General features: G+C 37.5%; 1 pseudogene; it reads right to left on the bottom strand.

The window, feature by feature from the left end:
- The window catches only part of LOC129676767 (zinc finger CCCH domain-containing protein 14-like), a 42293-nt pseudogene that overhangs the window by 630 nt on the left and 21030 nt on the right, over positions 1 to 20633 (bottom strand).

Raw genomic sequence — 20633 nt, 5'->3', positions numbered from 1 at the left:
GATAGATAGATAGATAGATAGATAGATAGATAGATAGATAGATAGATTTTTAAATAAATAAAAACACTTGAGCTGACAGTGTCAGGATTTAACCTACTGTGGCTCAGAAAAAAAATGCCTCAAGTTTTACATTGTCAGCAGCTGGGTATGCTTCTTGTCATCGCTGTCCATCTGCCACCCTTCATGCTCACTCAGCCTTTGGCATCTTGGCTGACACTGCTGCAGAGGGTGCTATTATGTGGTAGTGATTTGGTCTCAAACAGTAGTGATACTTTCTGATAATGATGCATCAGACTCATCCTCACAGTTTTGCCTCATGGCATAATAATTTGTATTTAAATGAGTTTGTAAACAAAAAGCAAAACAAAGCAAACAACCCCCTCCCCCCAAGTTCTCAGACCTCATGTCTTAGCTTGGAGTGGTTCTTTTCTGTGTAGCCATGCAACAAATCCTGTGTCATTTATTCTTCTGACACAGAAGCAAGCTTCTGTTTTAAATACTCAACCATACCATACTTCCTTCAGGCTTTGCATTTGTTTGTTTGGGTTGCTACATCTGTACGAGAGTTTGTTTTGAGTAATCCAGCCTAGTCTCCACGCTGCTATCATGATTTCCTTCTCCTAGGATCTTTTTTGTTTTGTTCTGTTTTGTTAATTCTGGTTTGCTCTTTATTCCTGTGTTTGCTTTAGGGCCTTTATGTACTTTCTTCAGTCAGATGGTAACATCTGTAATCTTAGGTACAAACCAAGATTTAATAAATGAAATAAAATAAAATGTTCTTAGGCAATATACATAATTCAGCTATTTGAAGAGTCTTTACAGGTAAAGGAGTAAAATCATACAGAGAGTAAATGCACCTGAAGGAGCCGGGTTCCCATTTAAGTTCTGACTTGTACTAGTTCTGTAACCTTCATTAAGTCATTTCACCTAAAAATGGGTTGTATCAGTCACTACTTCATTTGCTTTATTAAAATACTTTTATTTTTCAAATAAAACTGCTATGAACATAGTTGAGCAAATATCCTTGTTGAATGGTTGAACATCTTTAGGATGTATGCCCAGGAGTGGTATTGCTGGATCTTGAGGAAGCACTATTCCTAATTTTCTGAGAAAGTGCCAGATGGATTTCTAAAGTGGTTGTACAAGTTTGCATTCCCACCAGAAATGGAGAAGGGTTCCCCTTTTTCCACAACCTCTCCAGCATGTATTGTCACTTGAGTTTGTGTTCTTAGCCATTCTGATGAGTATAAGGTAGAATCTCAGGGTCATTTTGATTTACATTTCCTTAATGACTAAAGATGTTGAGAATTTCTTTAAGTGTTTCTCTGCCATTCTATATTACAGTGTTGAGCATTAGGACCTAGAACGCTTTCTCAGATGTAGCCCATGGGCAGCTCAGTCTCCATGCCGGTTCCCAAGTATGGGGAGCAGGGGAAGTCTCTGGTATGGACTCAGTTGCCTGCTCTTTGATCCTGGACTGGTAGCCTTACTTGGCCACAGAGGAAGAAGATCCAGGCAGTCCTGATGTGATCTGATAGGTTAGGGTTAGATAGTAGGGGAGGAGGACCTCCCTCCTTTATTCTTGGAATAGGCAAGAGGCATGGAAGCTGGGAAGAGGGAGGGAGGGTGAGACAAGGAGGAGATGAGGGAAGGGGCTACAGCTGCGATACAAAATGAATAAATTCTAATAAATAATAACAAAAAAGAATCATCTTAATTTTTTTTTAAAAAAAAAAGTTTTAAGTAACTGGGATAAATCACTCTGTACATTGCCTGACATGTAATGAGTATTCAGCACATGGTACCTGTAATTGTAAGTTGCCAAAAACACTAGCTCTTATGCCCACCAGTTACTAGTATCGATAACCTGTGGTCTTCATCTACTACCTCATCCCCTGACATTGATCAGAGGTGTACTACCATCTCCAACATAGCTTGTGCTTCATTTCTTCTCTTTTGTCTACATTCTCGCTCGTTCCTTTTTTCCTTCAACTTGCCCAGCCTTCTCTATTGCTCCCATTTTCTTTTTCTGCCCCACCAATGACATGCTTCTGTTTTCACAGTGGAGATCCAGGAGCTTTCATTAGCTCTCCTTGTTATAATGATTAATCAAGAATTCAAGGACGCTTTACTGTGTAGTCACAGCTGCTTTGTACTCTTTAGTGAAGGAATGATTGAATGTTATAAAGTTGAAATTAATTGAAAATAGTACATTTTAGGTCACATATTTGAGTGCAGAGGTGTTTATTTGCATTTATGTATATTAATTTATCAATAATTTTGCAAAGATTTGTCCTGTTTTTCAAAGGGCACTGGGTTGGGAAAGGTGAAGTATAACTGCTCTTATTCTTTAAAAATAAATGTTCTTTTTCTTTATAAAGTTCATTACTTTTCTTCTCATGTGTGTATGATATAGTATGTTCTCACATATGCCATGACATATGGATAATCCATTGTTAAGGGTCCACATGTTGGCCAAGCTGCTCATCTGCTCTTCATATGTGCAGAGGGCCTAGGTCCAGACCATGCATGCTCTTTGGTTGGTGGTTCAGTCTCTGGGTGCCCCCATGGGTCTGGGTTAGTTTGTTCTGTAGGGCTTTGTGGTGTCCTTCATCCCTCCTTCCCCCACTCTTCCACAAAATTCCCCTAGCTTGGCCACTATTTTGGCTATGGGTCTCTGCGTCTGTTTCCCTCAGGTTCTGGATGAAGCCTTTCAGAAGACAATTATGCTAGGCTCCTGTCTGCAAGCATAGCAGAATATCATCAATAGTGATAGGGGTTGTCTCTCTCCATTGTGGTGGCTCTCAAGTTGAGCCAATCATTGTTTTACCATTCCCTTAATCTTTGCTCCAACTTAATCCCTATGATTCTTGAAGGCAAGACAAACTTTGGTTCTCTCTTCTATTTTTTGTCTTTTTTCTCACTTCTTCGGTAAGTTTCTTATATATTTTGTTCTGCTATGGCATGTGCTTTTTAGAGGACTTGACCAACATACTCCATAACTCTACCAGCAGATTTGTCAATATGTCTTGATCACAAGTTACACATGATAAAGTAGTGTGAAGATTCAGTAGCCCTAGAATCAAAACAAATCAAATTGTTGGAGTGTAAGAAAAGAAATACATAATTCTCAATTTCAGTTCTCTGAGATTTCCGCCACATTGGTAAAATGATGTTTGTAATCCTACTTCACATTGTGGTTAGGAAGAATTATGCTAATACAGGCACAATTTCTTTATTGTGGTGAACACTTGATACTTTTATTCACATTAATGCAAAAATAACTCTCTGGAATGGTAGACCTTATGAAGAAGGTTTGAAAATTAAGGATGACATTTTTATTAAGAAAGTGTAAGCTGCAAAGAACAAGTGGTACTGTTTCTAATGCTCATAATTGGTCTTTCCTGGTAGAAATGATGAACAATAAAAAAATTTTCAGTGTATAAGTCTGGGCTCCTGGGAATGCCTGTGGTTTAACATGTTATGAAAATATCCTATTTGCTTTGTTCATGTTGTCTGACGCTGTTAACAAAACAGACCTTAAATGGAAAAAAAAATGTAATAAAAATTTTTAAAAGAATTTTTGAAGCAAACAAAATATACATAAATGTAAATGTAAGGAATATAAAGAAATGAATTTCTGAAATACAAATTAATCATCAGATTGAGAGATGGGGCTTTTAAACTGTACTTTACTTCATCAGGTCTGAAATATTGCAAGGAATCTACAGAGCAAAGTCCTCTGTGAAAAAAGTGACAAGAGATGGTGAGTTTGAACTCTCTGAGGACTGCATCTCTGTGACATTGAAAACTTCTGTACTAAGGGTGAAGCTGTTAGGTGTTCAATTTACTTGTCCCAGAGCCACAGTAGTGTTTTCCATTTTCCAAGGCAACAAAACAAAACTGTGATTGTTTTTTCCTTTGGCAAGACACAATGATAAGCTGACCACCAAGCTCATGTAATTGTCTGAGTGTGGAGAATTCTTATTAAGGTACTAGAGTTGTCAGTGAAAGCAACTGGGTAAAGTTTCTACTGCCATCAACCCTGAACTTCCAGTGCCATCTTGGGGACCCCCAGTCAAACTGTTGACAGCAGTTGGTTAGGAAAATCATTAGGCTGTTTAAAGCTTGATATAGAACCTTTTAGATTGTTAAAGTTGCATTTCCTGAGTAGTTCTTACATGAGAGTTAAATAGTCACTGAAGGGCACCATACCACTCTTAGATCTTTGGTTTCTGTGTTTTCTCATTCTAGATTTTTTAAAGTGTGCAAAAATGTCAGCAAGTGATTTCCACAACAAGGTTACCTCTGCTCTGTTGCTTTAGTAAACCAACATTATTCACTCAGGATATGAGTCTCTTACCTAAGAATTCTTTGACTAAACAGATTATTCAGGCACAACCTCAGTTGAGCAAAAGAAGAAAAAAGAAGAGAAGATAAGGAACATCTAGAAATGACCTTAAATCAATAAAATATCAGAAGGGGCTGTTTAAATTGCAAACTAAAGATTAAAATGTTAATGTTTAGTTATTTGTTTTATTTCTAATTTCTTTTATAACTCTGTTATGAAAATTTAGGTCAACCAGGAAGACTCACATTCCTTTCAATAACAAGTAATAGTCTATAAGAACTTTAAAACATGTTAGTGTGAAATAACAATGCAGGAAATGTCACAGCACATATTTTCTTTAAATACGTGCATAAGCTACAGAGAGACAGAAACCAAAGTGACAAAGTACAGGGACTCAATCTGAGGGTAAACAGAAAAGAGCTCAAGGGGCAAGCCACTTGTTTATGAACTCCAGAAGATCAGTGAGGTTATCCTAGTCCATTTTTTTCCATGTGGGTTCTCTGGACTTTCTCACAAGTATTGTGACTGAAAACATGCAGCAAGAAGAATGAAGCCCTTAGGGTATAGGTGTGGTGCAGTCCTCCCAGAGAAAAGAGAAAAAGGTGTCTGAAGTGTCTTCAGGATTCCATCTTTAAAACATAAGGAATAGGGGCTAGTGCTTGCCCCACTGGATCTGAGTTTAACTCACAGAATCTACATGAAAAAAAAAATGGGGCACCTATTTGTAGTCCCAGCACAAGAGAAGTGTAGTTAGGCTAATAACTGGAGCTCACTTGCCAGTTAGGATTAGCCAAAAATAAACAGGTCTCAGACTAATGACAGACTTGCTCCAAAATCAAAGAAGACACCTAAAGTTGAGCTCTGGCCTCTACGTGCACCCCCATATTTATGCAACTCTGCATACAAAAATGTAAATCTGCATGTGCTCATTTTAAAAATAAAATGAAAATGAAAAAGAAAATGAGGAGTAGGAAGAAAGAGGTAGCAGAGCCACATTTGCAGCATTTTTGCTGAAGAGCAGCAGGTAAGGCAGACATTGATACTGAAGCAAGAAAACTCCACTCCCCTAGGTAATGGTGCAATTCTGGGAACACTCTTTAGGCCAGACAAGGACTCCTGTTTTTCCATTCTAATTAAAATACAATTACACCACTTCCCTTTCATTTCTCTATCGCTTTCCAAGTTCTCTCTCCCAACACTTCTATTCTGCTTTGTGTTGTTTACTTTTCTATTGCTGTGATAAAACATGACTAAGGCAACTTATTTTTTTAATTTTTAATTTATTATTTATTACAATTTTTTCACATTGTATCCCGGCTGTGTCCCCCTCCCTCATCTCCTCCTAATCACTACTTCCCTCCCTCTTCTCCCTCAATGCCCCTCCCTTAGTCCACTGGTAAGGGAGGAATTTCTCCTTTTCTATCTGACCCTAGCCTATCAAGTCTTATCAGGACTGGCCACATTCCTCTGTGGCTGGCAAGACTGCACCACCCAAGGGACAAGTGATCAGAGAGCCTGACTGAGTTCATACCAGAGACAGCCCCTGCTCCTCTTACTAGGAACCCACTTGGAAACTACATCTGAGCAGTGATTTTAGGTCCTCTCCATGTATGGTCCTCAGTTGGGATATCATGGAGAGCCCCCAGGGCTCTGTTGGTTCCCTCTTGGAACTCCTGTCCCCTCCAGGTCTTTCTATTTCTCACTTCTTTCATACAATTCCATGCACTTTGCCTAAAGATTGGATGAGTCTCAGCCTCTGCTTAGATAGCTCCATCAGTAGAATCTTACAGAGGCCCTCTGTGTTAAGCTCCAGTCCTGTACCCTGTCTTCTGTTTCCAATGTCTATCATGTTTGTCCTTCTGATGGAGGATTGATCATCATTCCTAGGGTCTTCCTGGTTATTTAGTTTCTTAAGTAGTATAAAAATGTTAGTATGTTTGGCCTATATTATGTGCCTAATAACCCCTATGAGTCAGTATATACCATGTGTGTCTTTCTGTTTCTGGGTTACCTCACTCAATATAATCTTTTTCAATTTGCAAACATTTGGCTGCAAAATTCATGATCTCTTTTTATGTAATAGCTGAGAAGTATTCCATTGTGTAAATGTACGACAATTTCTGTATGCATTCGTCCATTGAGGGACATCTAGGTTGTTTCCAGATCCTGGTTATTATGAAAAGAGCTGCTATGAACTTGATTGAGCAAATGTACTAGTATGTTTGAGCATATTTTAGGTATATACCTAGGAGGGGAAAAGCTGGATTTTGAGGAAGCACTATTTCTAGTTTCCTGAGAAAGCACCAGATTGATGTCCAAAGTGGTTGTATAAGTTTAAATTCCCACCAGCAATGGAGGAGGGTTCCCCTTTCTCCACAACTTCTCCAGCATGTATTGTCACTTGAGTGTTTGCTGTTAGTCATTCTGATGGGTGTAAGGTGAAAACTCAGGGTCGTTTTGATTTACATCTCCCTGATGACTAAGAACATGGACCAGTTTTTGTTTCTTTGCCATTCGATATTCCATTATTGAGAATTCTCTGTTTAGCTCTGAACTCCATTTTTTAATTGGATTACTTGCTTTGTTGGTATTTAATTTCTGATGTTTTTTATGTATTCTGGACACTAGCCCTCTGTCAGATATAGGGTTGGTGAAGATCCTTTCCCAGTCTGTAGGCCGTCATTTTGTTCTGATGACAGTGTCCTCTGCCTAACAGAAGCTTTTCAGTTTCATGATGTCCCATTTATTGATTGTCGATCTTAGAGACTGTGCTGTTGGTATTCTGTTCAGGAAGTTATCTCCTGCGCCAATGAGTTCAAGGTTCTTTCCCACTTTTTCTTCAAAGAGGTTTAGTGAGTCTGGTTTTATGTTGAGGCCTTTGATTGGAGTATCAGTCTCAGAAAAGATCTCTGTGCCCAGATCTTTTGGTTCTGTTGCTCTCCTTATGGAGCTCTTGTCCTCTCCAGGTCTTATTATCCCCCCACCTTCTTTCATAAGATTCCCTGCACTCTTTCCAAAGTTTGGCTATGATTCTCAGCGTCTGCTTTGATATCCTGCAGGGTAGAGCCTTTCAGAGGCCCTCTGTGGTAGGCTCCTATCCTGTTTCCTGTTTTCTCCCTCTTCTGATGTCCATCCTCTTTGCCTTTCTGAATGGGGATTGAGCATCTTAGCCAGAGTCCTCTTTCATGATTAGCTTCTTTAGGTGTACAGATTTTAGCATGTTTATCCTATATTATATATCTAATATCCACTTGTGAGTGCCTCCATTTTTTTGTTAATTTCCTCTTTATGTGCCCCTCGAATAACTGTGTGATTATAGGTTTAAGAAAAATTTCCAGTGTTTCAGCCGCAATAGAATTTTGTTTTGTTTTGTTTGTTTGCTTGTTTTTAGATTCTGGTGAAGCCATTATGTCCTGATTTTTGGTGCCTGTATTCTTATGTAGGCCTCTAGCCATCTGATGGTCTGTTACCTTTGCTTTTTGTTCCTGGAGCTTGTAGTGCAGACTGGGTCTGCCTGTCTCTGGAGTCTGGAGTATTCAGATTTTGGAGTTTCAGATCCTCTGCCCTTCAGAGACAGTGTGCACTGGTTGCCACCATCTCGATTTCCCCAAAATTAATTTTTTTATGTATTTGATTGGGTCAGCTTCTTCCACAAACAACAACACATATGCATACTTCCTTATCCACATTAAGAAGTTATGAAATTGCTAGGGCCCACATAGTACATACAATAAAGTTCAAGATGCTCTCCTGGATTGAAAGTAGTATAGTGCTTAGGTCTAAATTTTAGTGGCTGCCCATGTTATCAGTGAAAAGATGTTCTATCAATAATTTGTTAAGGGCAAATTTTATAATTATAGAAACAAAATATCTTCGGAGTAATAAATAAATATTCCACCTAAATTGTGGGTTTGATATTGCAGATCACAACTGCATTTAAGAAGTCAAATATTTATATAATTGGTTATGCCTTTCTTAACCAAGTAACAGCCTTTGTCACTGAGATTTTGGAATTTGTTACTTTATAACTTGAAGGCTGAGACAGTCCCTTTTATCTTTTCTGCATCTGCATTGCAGGAAAGAACTGGGAAAGGTGAGTTCAGAGTTCAGGAATGTAACCTTCGCCTCACACTGTGTAAATTAGCAAAATTTCTTATGTCCATGGTAACTTTTTTCTTAACTACACAATTTGCCCATAAAAACTGAGTTGAGAAAGGTTGATATTTGCCCACACCAGAAATAATTCTTCTACATAGTTCAATTCCTTAGGGAAATGTTGCCTTTTAGGTTAAGTAAAAATTTCCACTGGTTTATAATCAAGAATAGCAAAAGAGGCTAGTTTTTTTTTGTTGTTGTTTGTTTGTTTGTTTGTTTGTTTTAATCTTGGCCTGAGGATCTTATGCAGATAAATGTTCTCTCTCTCTCTCTCTCTCTCTCTCTCTGTCTGTCTGGCTCTCTCTATTTCTCCTTCTCTCTCTTTCTCTCTGCCTCTCTCTCTCTCTCTCTCTCTCGCTCTTGTTAATTGGGGATTCAGTTGTATGACTGTTTGGCATGAAAGATAATAGGAGTGTTTTTCTTATTATGAAATAATTCCAGAAGAGAGATGATAAACAACAGGAAAATCAGTTGATGAAGAGAACCAATGGGAATTGAGACTGTTCAGTCCTTAGAAGAGCTGGCTAAGAGGTGACTTAGTAATTATCTTCAAGGACCTGAAGGACAATCATTAAGACCAGATTCTCCCCATCTGCAGAGAGGGTGGAGACACAGGAAATGGCAGTATAGCAAAAGAAAGTTTGAGAAGAACTTACTGGCAGTGAAGGCTGTCAAACATCAGAATACATTACTTCAGAGTTGTGGAAATACCTCTGGGCTGTTTTGCATTTTGATTTCAAACAGGAGAGATTCTTGTCTGGGATGACAGAGGTAAAATTTTTCAGGAAGATCACAGGAAAGGGCACATGATATTTCAAGATTCTTTATTGCTCTGTGATGCTATGAAATCTGTATCATTATGTCTCCTTAGGTGTTCATTTTACAGCATGCATTTTGTGTTGTACTTCCCCTTAATGAAATTTCAATTTCTCAGTTATTTCTAGTTGTGGAAATTTACTATGTGACTTTTAAGAGCTTTCTTGGATTATTGGAAAAGTTAGTTCTGTCTCTCTGCCCTTCCTTAGCTCACAAAAATTTTCTCTTCTTTTTAAGCTAATCTTCTTTTTTATAATTTATTTTTTTAGATAAAATTTATTCAGTTTGTATCCTAGCTGTTGCCTCCCTCCTTCAACCTCTCAAAATCCCACCCTTCCCCCTTTTTTCCTCCCTTGCCTCTCTCTTAGTCCACTGATAAAGCAGTCCTTCTCCCCATCTGACCCTAGCTTATCGGGTCTCATCAAGACTGGCTGAATTGTCTTCTTCTGTGGCCTGGTAAGGCTGCTCCCCCCTTAGGGGGAGTGATCATAGATCCAGCCACTGAGTTCATGCCTGAGACAGCCCCTGTTTCCATTAAAGGGAACCCATTTGGACAATGAGCTCCCATGGCTACCTCTGTGCAGGGGTTCTAGGTTATCTCCATTCATGATACTTGGTTGGAGTATCTGTCTCAGAAAAGACCTCTGTGCTTGTGCCCAGATTTCTTGGTTCTGCTGCTTTCCTTGTGGAGCTCTTGTCTCCTTAGGTCTTTCTATTTCCCCTTTCTTTCCTAAGATTCCCTGCACTCTACCCAAAGTTTGGCTATGAGTCTCAGTATATGTTTTGATACCCTACTGGGTAGAATCTTTCAGAGGCCCTCTGTGATAGGCTCCTGTCCTGTTGTCAGTTTTTTCCCTTTTCCAATGTCCATTCTGTTTGACTTTCTAAATAAAGCTTTATCATCTTACCCAGGGTCCTCCTTCTTTATTAGCTTCTTTAGGTGTGCAGATTTTAGTATGGTTATCCTATAATATATGTCTAATATCCACTTATAAATGAGTATATATCATGTGTGTCTTTCTCCTTTTGTGATACCTCATTCAGAATACTATTTTCTAGTTCCCACCATTTGCCTGCAAATTTCATGATTCTTTTGTTTTTAATTGATGAGTAGTTAAATGTACCATAATTTCTGTATCCATCCCTCCTATTTCTCATTTGCTCTCATTTTTTCATAGCATAGTCTCTTGGTTGATTGCTTACCTTGCTTAAGGCACAATTTGAGAGCTTCAAATTCATTATTCCTCTTAGTACTTGCATGGATACTATTATGAGTTGAATATTTTAAAGTTAATTTCTAATTGCTTCTATTCCAAACACCTCTTTTAGCCAGGTGAACGCTATGTATCCCACTTTCTCTAAGTTCATAACATGTACTATTTTTACCTTCTATCAAGACATTTTAAGCCAGTGAGATAAAATGCTATTTAGGCCAACAGGTAAAAGCTTGCAAGATCCATATATCCTTCCTCCTCCTTTTTCTCTTCTTCATCCTCCTCATCTTCCTCCTATTTCTCCTCCTTTTCTTCCTCCTCTATTTCCTTCTTCTCATTTTCTTTCTCCTTTTTCTTCTCCCCCTTCCTCTTTCTTCTTCTCCACTATATCATACACACACAATAATAACAATAATAATTATAAAACATTAAATCCTCACATTCTCTCATTTAATAACTACATGATTAAACTACAAACTTTTCTTTATTTTAATGTTATTTATTTATTTATTTCAAATAATTCGCTTTGTATCCTAGCTATATCCCCCTCCATCATCACCTCCCAGTCCCACCCACCCTCCTTTATCTAGCCCTATGCCCCTTCCCTAGTCCACTGATAGGGAAGGAGCTCCTCGCCTTCTATCTGACCCTAACTTATCAGGTCTCATCAGGACTGGCTGCATTTTCTTCCTCTGTGGCCTGGAGAGGCTGCATCCCCCAGGGGGATGTGGTTAAACAGCCAGCCACTGCTGTACCACTCCTGGGCATATATCTGAAAGATGTTCAACCATACAACAAAGACAATTGCTCAACTATGTTCATAACAGCTTCATTCGTAATAACCAGACTCTGGAAACAACCCAGATGTCCTTCAAAGGAGGAATGGATACAGAAATTGTGGTACATTTACACAATGGAATACTACTCAGCAATTAAAAACAAGGAAATCATAAAATTTGCAGGCAAATGGTGGGAACTAGAAAAGATCATCCTGAGTGAGGTATCCCAGAAGCAGGAAGACACATATGGTATCTATTCACTCATAAGTGGATATTAGCCATATAATATAGGATAAACATACTAAAAGCTAGAGTCCTAAAGAAGCTAAACAACAAGGAGGACCTTAGGGAAGAGCTAAACTACAGCTTTTAAAGAGAAGAACTCTGGATTTCACTCTTATTGATCAGCACAAATGTAAATACACAGTAATCTTACAATCAAGATTGTATTTTATGGCAGGCTGCAGAGATAGGAAAGTGGGATTAGAACCAGTTAAACTTAGCATTTACTCTTAGCAATGGAGAGATGACTATGATCTGCCCTGCAGAGTCGAGAAGACAGCATGGGTATCTCCAGTCTTCCCCCAATAATCTGAGTAAAGTGCTTTGACTCAAAAAATAAAAATAAAAATAAAAATAAAACCTTGTGTCTTTTGGTATCAATAGTATGATATCATTTTATTTCCAGCCATTCATTGTGCATCTAGCATACATTGTGACCTATGAGGATAAAAGAAAAAGGAAAAAATACTCTGCCTACAATATAGATAGAAGTCTAAATTTACAATTATTGAGGACAATAGAACAAAAATAAGTGAACAAAGCAAAAGTTGAATGAAACAAAAGAAGAAACATCAAGTGAATACTGAACTGATTATTATTGTTTATTTCTAGATTATGGAAGGAATGTCATTGGAGTTCATGGAAAGTGCCCTCTTTTTAGATTTTGAGTACAATATAGTTTATGTATATTTCATTCAATAATTTGATAACAAATTAGCCCTGTAAAGTTTGTCACCCATGATACTATTTGCATTTAGAATGCTCTTTATTAAGAGCTTTTCCTTGTACTCCTTCATTTGTGGTTGTGTGTGTGTGTGTGTGTGTGTGTGTGTGTGTGTGTGTGTGTGTAAAACCACCTGTTCCCAAACAGACTAAAAACTTAAAATGCCTTCAAGATTATGATTCTGGAATTTATTGTTCTTCACCTTTAGAATAATTTTAACTCTTTCTTTCTCAGAACACACTACTATGGTTCTAGAAACATTTATTTTCTATCATCTGGTTTTGGGCTAAATGAATTTTGGTAATCTTTGATATTTAGGTATAGTTCACTCTACAATTTAATTCATCCTATTATAATCACCTAGACTATTAACAGGGTCCTTAGAGTGAGGCAGCGTAGACTGAAAGGAAATGTGGAACTTTCAGGAATTTTTAGAATTAAATAAGTCATTGTATAAATCTTCATGTTGCTTTGAGACAAAACATTCTTCAGTGAGACCAGACAGACTGATTTCTATCCTTTTGACATGTCAGAATTATATTTGAATACTTCTTTCTGTTATAAACCCAACATATGAAATATAACATTAAGCTAAATCAATATACCTACAATTCTGTTCCTAAAAGTGTCTAAATATCACTTCCCTGCTAAAGACAGACATGTACCTTATGTTAGAACTCAAGAACCAACCACTAATCTCAGTTCTTGACAGTGGAAATCATAAAGAACCTCATAAATCCTCCTATACTACACCTCACCTCACCTTATCCCAACTTGTACCATTCTGGTTATGAGGTATAATTTCTTCAATTATTAAATAAGCATTTATCTCCTAAGTCTGAAATTACCCTTTATATTGCCAATTATTTTGTGACTTTTGTCTTGTTGAGCTTCATGATACACTATCCAGATAATATGTTGTTCTTAAGTTCCTGTGGATTTGTTTGGCTGAAAAAAAAAGGATTTTGAGCAGAATGTGTCTATTTGCAGCACTCTGTGTTTTTTCAGTGTCAGAGAACAAAATATAACACATTTTTAATGGAAAGAATGCATTTAACATTTCATTCATTAAGCATGAATCCTTTGAATAGTGATATTTGATTAATTAAATTAGATCACTGCAGTCCAATTGGCACATATGAGAGAAACTTTTCTTTACCATTCCAAAAATATAGTTTTTGTTCACATTGAAATGCTGGAATAATAATCTGTGATTTTTTATTGCTAACTTTAAAAAATCATGTCATATGTACGAGAACAATTAGAGGGAAATGAATGTTGTATATATATGTCTTCACACTGCTTTCATTACAAATAAAAAGAATCACCATATCTTAATAGCAAATATTTATATAATAGTATGTCTATTTTTTCCAAACATGCCACAAGCACTTTCATAGAATTTTGCTTTTCATAAATTATGCTTTCCATAGTGAAAACAAACAATTTTGAAAACACTTAATAAACTTACAAACTTAAAAATAATTACACACCAGTTAGGTAATAAAATTCGTAATATGAATTCAACATATTTTAAATATCAAGACATGACAAGTTCTGAAGATGATCTCTCACTAGATAACGAAAGCTTTCAAACTGAAGGATTTTCTGCCAGGTATGATCAGGCTTTCATTTATTGTTTGAGATCAAATTAATTTCAACACATCCCTTTTGGTACAGTAGTTATTGGTGGGATGATAAACACAGTCTGAGTATTAAATCTACAATGTTTTGAATGTAGAGGGGACATTAATTGCATTTTGTTACAAGGTGAGATGTAAGAGATGAGCTTACCTTTAGAAGGTGGCAATTGTGATGAAACTAGTTTGGGAGTCAATACTGAAATTTTACTTATGTGAGTGAAGGAACAATCTGGTTCAGTACACTTTGCATAATATTTAGACTTTGGATGCACAGACAAACACTTTTCTACAAATGGACAACTGAGGAAGACTTTGCACATGAAATGGGATGGTAACACTTATCCTCGTCCTCAGTTTTACTAAATATTCCTGCTTTCATTTCTGCTAGTAACTCTTCTTGAGAAGTTCAGATTCTTGGAACATCTGGCAATGTGTGGTACTGTGGAATTCCTCTCAGGCTTTTCTGGTACACACAAGTTACTGGATATGCTTCCTCTCTGGGATCCATAATCAACATATTCCTCCTCTTCTCCATCATGACGATTTCTTTTCTTTCCCTTTCTCCCCCGCCCCTCCCCCTTTTTTTAACTTTAACAACTAAATTTACAACAGGCACATTTCTTTCCTGAAAGTTTCTGTCCTCAATATTAATCTATGTAAGTTATTTCTAAAGAAGGAGCTCAGTTTCTTCTATGCTGCTAAGCAGGTCTGGTTCATACAAATGTCCGTGTGTTAACAGTTGCTTGGCCTTGAATCCGGTTTTGGAACTACTGACGTTTCATTCTGCTTAAATGAGTACCAGTATCTGCATTTCTACTTGCAGATGGTTGATAAATCTCAATGGAAGGTTGAGAAGAACCATATGTACGTGTCACTGCAGGTTTCTGCTGAGATAATGGATTCTCTTGCACAAAACTGAGGTCTTCATCAATGAGATCATCGGGTTCTGGCTTGATAGTAATCACCTCTTCAAAGGGTGCTGTTTCCCTCAGAGGTTTCATTGTTGACATCATCTGGGCTTGAAGCTCCTGGTTCATAAGTCTGATATCAGTGGATTTCTGTTTCTGTGAACATATGGAAACTCTGGACTCTGTCTGTCTGTCTATAATTATAAAGGACAAGGAATGGGGAATGCAGCTTCACACCATATCTCATTTTCTTGGTTAAAACTGGTCTTGCTTGAAGGCACATTACTACCAAAGATGCTGGTATCAGACTTCAGACCAGAAGGTTCAGTTGTAACAGATTGAAGTATATCTAATATTACCACAAAGCTCACATAAGCTCCCACATCTTGCAGTTTCCGGTTAATGGCATTTCTGATCTTAGTGCCTATTTCTATGTCTCAGTGATGGTCAGCCAGGACAGCACTATGACACACTTTGGTTTCCTGGATCCCATCACAGGCTGCTACCCTAAAACTTGCCCACTGCTGCATTTCCACCTCTGCTCTTCACTGTGGATACAATGTTTTAAGTTTCTGCCTTGACCTCCTGTAATAATGGACTATAATCTATAGTTGTAAACCATTTAATCTGTTTCTTCCCTATGTTGTCTTTTGTAATGGGATTCAGGGCAACAAAAATGAAAGTAGAACATAAACTGAAGAACTATGGCCTCCTACTAATGGCCACATAAGTGAGCCCTCCTTAAATATATACTGATACTTTGGTTAAAATTTGAAAAGGTTGCGGTGTTAGTTAATTTAGATTTATAGTCTGATTAGATTAAGAATTGCCCAGTGTAGTAGGATACAGTGCACACCTGTAATCTCAGCACTCCTGGAGGCAGAGGCAAGCAGATCTCAGGGAGTTCAGAGTCTACAAAGCATGTCCAGGTCAGCCAATGCTACACAGAGAAAAACCTGTCACGAAAAAAAATTTTTTTCCAGGGCATAAATTGACAACTTTGGTTTCCAAAGAGTTTCCAAATAGAAAATAGTCATTCCCAGGAAATACCATAGTAATTAATTTTCCAGAATCAAATGGTCAAGTAACATTATAGAAAATGAACTAATATACTTAGGATACACACACAATAACAATTAATGAAAAAAATACATGAATTTGAAAAAGAGCATGGAGAAAGATATGAAATGTTAAGAAGGAGGAAGGGGAAAAGAGAAATATTGTAATCATAATCTCAAAAATTAAAAACGAAAAAAAAAAGGAAATGATACCATGGCCTTATTACCACATGACTCTGTGTGTGTGCAAATATGTGTGTGTGTGTGTGTGTGTGTGTGTGTTTGTAACCTTTTATCTACATTAACAAAGCAGCAAGTTGTACTGTTTTTCCTCTTATAATTTGGGAGAATGAAGATAAACTAAGAAAAACTGTGGTATTTTTTTTTATGGATGGACTTAAAACATTTGACCTTTAAAAAATCTATATCTACTATAATACTATTTAACATTACTTGTTTTATGAAAAGGACAAACAACAAGATGTTTTATTTCACTTTGAAAGATTATACAAGATTAAATTACATTATAAATTATTTATTGAGTGACTGAAATAAAAATATTGATTCACCATCTGGGCATATGTTTACTGAAATGGATTTAGTTTTATCTAATCTTTATAGTTTTCTTAAAATAAGATATTTTTTCCCTGACCAAGCATTAACTAAAAATATGTAAAATTAGTACTAACTTGCCACAACCCCAAAGTTAACACACACGCGCGCGCGCGCACACACACACACACACACACACACACACATAGATACACACACACACAGAGAGAGACTTAAGTTATGGCCAGTCCATGGTACATAGAAAGTCTATGTAACAAAAACAAAAACCAAAGAAATAATTTACATATCATTTTATAAATAATTTCAAACAGCTTCAACATAGCTAAAATTATTTTGATGGTAAATCACAGCTCACAGTAGATTTATTTCACAGTCGGTTTATTTCTTTATAATTTCTATAATACTTTCAACATGAACATCTTCTTAAAATAAAAATTTCAAAAGACCTTCAGGTTAAAAAATAATGGAAGAGATTCTTGATCTTGTATAAGCAAATAGGCCAAAAAAAAAAAAAAGATTTTTTTCTTCAGTCCTTTTCTAAGATTTCATTGGTTCAAGCTTTAACATTTTCATGAACACGTTAATTAATTTTAAAATACAGAAAGAGAAAGCATTATATGTTGATTATACATGTAGAACAATCTGGCTTGTTTCATACAGAAATCCACCACAGTTCCCAAAGCCAAGTGTCTAAGGTCATTTCATATCTTAAAAGATAAAACCAATGTCCTTGCATTGCTGCTTTAATTTCATTATTTTTATGTGCAAAGAAACTTTTCTAATTAATCTTTCTTTCTGAGACAATTATACAATTACATTTATTTAAGCAAACCTGATAATCTGAGGAAAATTCTTGGAGCTCAGGTTGGAAGAACAGAACAGATTCTTACAGATGATCTCTGATATTCACATGTATGCCATGGCTTACACACTATTGTACACATATGCCTATATTTGCATATATACATATTATACATGTTAAATGCAAGCATATACATACAATAATAATAAATAAAATGTAAAATGTAGAAGGAAATTCTTTAAATAAAGAGAAATTATGTTAGTACTGAAATATATTATGTACTTTCTATTCAGATTCTTGTAGAAGTAAATTTATTTATTTATTACATTTTATTCACTTTGTATCCTCCCTATAGCTCCCTCTCTCTTCCCTTCCCAATTCTACCTCCCACTCTTTTTCCCATCCATGCCCCTCCCTCAGTCCACTGATAGGGGAGATCCTCCTCCAATTCTCTCTGATCTTAGTCTATCAGGTCTCATCAGGAGTGTTTGCATTCTCTTCCTCTCTGGCCTGGTAAGGCTGCTCCCCCTCAGGGGAGGTGATCAAAGAGCAGGCCAATCAGTTCCTGTCAGAGACAGTCCCTGTCCCAATTACTATGAAACCCACTTGGACACTGAACTGCCATGGGCTACCTCTGTGTAAGGGTTCCAGGCCATTTCCATAAGTGGTCCTTAGCTGGAGTATCAGTCTCAGAAAAGACCCCTGTGCCCAGATTTTTTGGTTCTGTTGCTCTCCTTGTGGATCTCCTGTCCTCTCCAGGTCTTACTATCACCCACTTCTTTCATAAGATTCCCTGCGCTCTGCCCAAAGTTTGGCCATGAGTCTCAGCATCTGCCTTGATACCCTGCAGGGTAGAACCCTTTAGAGGCTCTTTGTGGGAAGCTCCTGTCCTGTTCCCTGTTTTCTCCCCTCTTCTGATGTCCATCCTCTTTTCCTTTCAGGCTGGAGAGATGGCTCAGAGATTAAGATGAGTAATTTATTTTTCACAAGTGTCCTTCAATCTCTCACTCAGCATGCTAATATTAATGCACTATCATCAGAAAACAGGGACCTACTGAAAATGATCATCAATGCTCTTTTTTTATAGCAACATCCAAGTTCTTTCAATTCTGTCTCCTCTCCATTCCTAGAAATCACTAAATTGCAATCTATTTCTGTAATTATATCATATTGACAACGTTAACAATGTTTATCTTTTGGACTAGCTTACATTCATCCTACTTCCCTAGTGAGTCATCCAAGTTAGAGTATCCATTAACCACCAACTCTTTCTTTTGTTCTTAGTGTTTTGAATTAGTATGCGATATGTATATATCAGTATTTATTTAAGCATTATCAATTGATAGCTATCTGGGGTGTTTCCAGATTTAGGTCACTATAAATAAGGCCAATATGAGCTTTCTCTTTTCTCTCTCCTCTCAGTTCTCTCCCTACTCCTTTTCCTACTCCCTCTCTTTTTATTTAGAGAAGGGGAGACCTCCCATTTATATCAACCCACCTTGGCATGTCAAATATGACTAGACTTATCTTCTCCCACTGAAGCTAGAGAAGGCAACCCAGTTAAGGGAGAGGGATGCAAAGGCAGGCAACAGAATCAGAGGCAGCCCCAGCTCCTGCTGTTATAAGTCCCACTTGATGACCAATCTGCACATCTGTTACATATGTGTGGTGGCAGAAGAAGGGGGTAGATCCATACCATGGATACTCTCTGGTTGGTGATCCTGTCTCTGTGAACCCTTGTGGTCCCAGGTTAGTGTATTCTGTAGCTTTCCTTGTAGTGTCCTCAATCTCTCTGGCTCCTTCAATCCTTCCTACCCACCTTGCACAAGGTTTTTAAAGTTCTGCCTAATATTTGGCTGTATCTGCATCTGTTTTCATCAGCTGCTGGGTGGAGCGTCTCAGATGACAGTTATACTAGGCTCCTGTCTGCAAGCATGGCAGAGTATCAGTAGTAGTTTCAGGGGTGAGCTCTCTCTCATAGCAGGGATCTCAAGTTGGGAAAGTCGTTGGTTGACCAGTCCCTCAATTTCTGCTCCTTCTTTTCCCTGCAAGTCTTATAGGCAGGAGAAATTGTGGATCGAAGTTTGAGGGTGGGAACTGGTATTCCCATCACTCGACTGGTAGCCTTGCTAGGTTCTATATCCCATATTTCTAGGAGTTTTAGCTAGGGTCACTCTCAGAGATTCCTGGGAGTTTCTGTTGTCCTGAGTTTTAACATATCCAAGAGATACCCCCCAACTGATTCCAATTCTCCCAGTTCTCATAACCTCAGTCCTCCACACACTTGATCCATCCTGTTTCCCTACTTACCATTTCTCGTACCCAGATCCCTCCCTCCATCCACCCCTGATGTCTATTTTATTTTCTGTTCTCAATGAGAATTAAGCACCTTCCTTTGGACCCCTTGTTACTTAACTTCTTTGGGTCTGTGGTTATCCTATACCATATGACTAATATTCACTTATAAGTGAGTACATATCATGTATGTCTTTCTAGGTATGTGTTACCTCAGTCAAGATGATAAGATGATTCTTTTTAGTTCCATCCATTTGCCTGCAAATTTTATGATTTCCTTGTTTTTAAAAGCGGACTATTATTCCATTGTGTAAATGTACCACACTTTCTTTATCCTTTTTTGTTTTGTTTTGTTTTGTTTGTTTTGTTTTTTGGTTGAGAGACATCTACGTTGTTTCTAATTCCTGGATATTATGAATGAATATGCTATGGAAATAGTTGAATAATTGTTCTTGTGGTATCGTAGATCATCTTTTGGGTATATACCCAAGAGTGGTATAGCTGTGTCTTGAGTAGAACTAGTTCCAATTTTTGGTGAAATTACCAAATTTATTTCCAAAGTGTTTGTACAAGTTTGCACTCCTACCAACAATGGGGTGTGTTTCCCTTGTTCCACCACCTCACCAGCATGTGTTGTCACTTGAGTTTTTGATCTTAGCCATTCTGATGGGTGTAAGATGAAATCTCAGAGTCCTTTTTGATTTGCATTTCCCTGATGACTAAGGACATTGAGAATTTCCTTAAGTGCTTCTCAGCCATTAGAGATTCCTTTGTTGAGAAGTCTCTGTGTAACTCTGTACCACATTTTTTTATAATTTATTAAAATTTATTCACTTTGTATCCCACTTTGTATCCCTCCCTGATTACCTTCCAATCTCACCCTCTCTCCATCCCTATCTCCTCTCCCTCCATACCCCTTCCCTAATCCACTGAATGTGGAGGACCTCCTCCCCTTCCAATCTGACCCTAGCCTATCAGGTTTGATCAGGACTGTCTTTCATAGTCTTCTTCTGTGGTCTGGTCAGGATGCTCC

Source organism: Psammomys obesus, unplaced genomic scaffold (assembly GCF_907164565.1).
Source record: "Psammomys obesus unplaced genomic scaffold, mPsaObe1.curated_primary_1811, whole genome shotgun sequence".
NCBI classification, from domain to species: domain Eukaryota; kingdom Metazoa; phylum Chordata; class Mammalia; order Rodentia; family Muridae; genus Psammomys; species Psammomys obesus.
Note: the sequence above shows the minus strand (reverse complement) of the source record. Positions and strands in the feature narration are given on the sequence as shown.